Source organism: Lampetra fluviatilis, chromosome 55, assembly GCF_964198595.1.
Source record: "Lampetra fluviatilis chromosome 55, kcLamFluv1.1, whole genome shotgun sequence".
In the NCBI taxonomy this organism is placed as follows: domain Eukaryota; kingdom Metazoa; phylum Chordata; class Hyperoartia; order Petromyzontiformes; family Petromyzontidae; genus Lampetra; species Lampetra fluviatilis.
In genome coordinates, this window is record NC_136329.1 from 8332956 (window position 1) to 8334801 (window position 1846).

The following is a 1846-nucleotide window of genomic DNA, read 5'->3' on the forward strand; positions in this document are numbered from 1 at the left end:
GTATGCAGGAGGTCGTGCGTTCCGATCCAGACCCTAACGCCTGTTGTATAATTGGAGTTTGCGTGTGTGTCTCTCTCCCCGTGGTCGCGTGGATTTTTCTCCTATTAGTAAAGGTTATTCATGTAAACAAAACGTGGCCAATTTTTTACTGGTACAGCACACCAGTGTGTTGGAGAGTAAACCCACATTTGCATTTACAAAAAAAGTGACATTCTTTGTTTACGTGACAAACGTTACTAATTGGCTTTGTTGGTTGGTGTTGGGTTTAACGACACATTTAGATTTACTCTAACCCAAAAGCCTCTATACGTGTTAAACATACCAAATGATATCAGAAATTACCAAAACAACTTATATTTTCATCAACAAAACACTCTAATTATCTTCCAACTCCAGTTGGATTGATCAAAATAAACAAGTTATTAACACTTGTGCAGTGTATGTCAACTGAGGCGCACACACACTGTTGTAGGAGGCAGATAAACAATTCAATGTACACCGGGTTCTGTTGCTAAGTGTGGCTAACTTGCCCTAGGCTGCTCACTATGTGCCTGTGAGTTAACTCGCTTTATGCCCGAACGAGCCCCGAATCCCCCCGGCACTCCCCCTTTAACTCCTGGCCCCGCCCCTTGCTGTATGAAGGACAGCCCCCCCCCCCGCTTCCGGCCACGTGCCCCTAGCTCGTCTAATCGAGGCACTGTTTTCTTCCACGTGTCTTTAACTAGTCCAATCGGGCACCGCTTTCGGTCACATGCTCTTAGCTCATCCAATCGAGGCCCGCTTCTGGTCACGTGCCCAAAGCGCGACCCACAGATACATCGTCCAAAATCGCGTGACGTCATTTATGGACGTCCCCTAAGACCTAACAGAATGGCTTGAAAACATCATAAGAGGTTGGTACCAGAAAGATGCGGCTCTACTTGAGCATATTGGCACTACAAGAAAAAGGAAAGTGGAAACAAATAACGAAATGTGCAGTGGATACCAACTACTACGGGGCTATCTGCACATGGATCGTGATGCTGATGATGATGAACTCGCCCACGATGGGCAAGGTTTTGGTGTATTGAGAATCGGCGTTCACAATGCGAGCATCTCTTTTGACTTCTGCGACAGATGTAATTTTGTCTTTTACACAAACCCAGAGACGCATGCACTCCCACGTTGCAAACACACACCACGAGGTCGGTTCTTCTTTAAGAGTTTTTTTTTGTACGATGACGTTTGGTAAGACGTTGCGATCTCAGCGAGAGAACAACAAAAACACCAACAACACGATGTCACGCGGCGGTCCTGTAACTACCAGTACACAAAAACTACCAGTACTACAAAAAGTATGATTTTGAGTTTTGATTGTGGTGTGCTGATCTTTAAAGGTGTATTGAGAAATGTTGATTCTGCTACTGATGCTCCTGCTATTATGGAGTGAATCATGCAGCCAGCTATGGTTGCGGAGTTTGGTCGTACATGTTACGTATATCGTTTGTTGTTGGATTTGAATCACTGATCTTATGATCACTGTTACATTGTTTCGTGGCTTTATTTTGGTGATTTTGAGGACGGTTTGGTCTGGCCATGTTTGTTTGTTGTAGTACAGAGTTGGCCTGATACCTTTAATCTACATTATCTTATGGTTGTTATTGTTTGACTTGCATCCAACTGTGATTTTTGCACAGCGTTGACATGCGGTGTTTTATCTGGAAGACTTTGATGTTTTTTTCCAGGATTTTTTTCTGTTGCGTGTAGTCACTTTAAGATGTTTCTTGTTCATGTTTTTGTTTTGTTGCGGTTGCATCCGAGTCAAGAGCCGCATGGCTCACAGGGTTATACCTAATAAATGAAACTG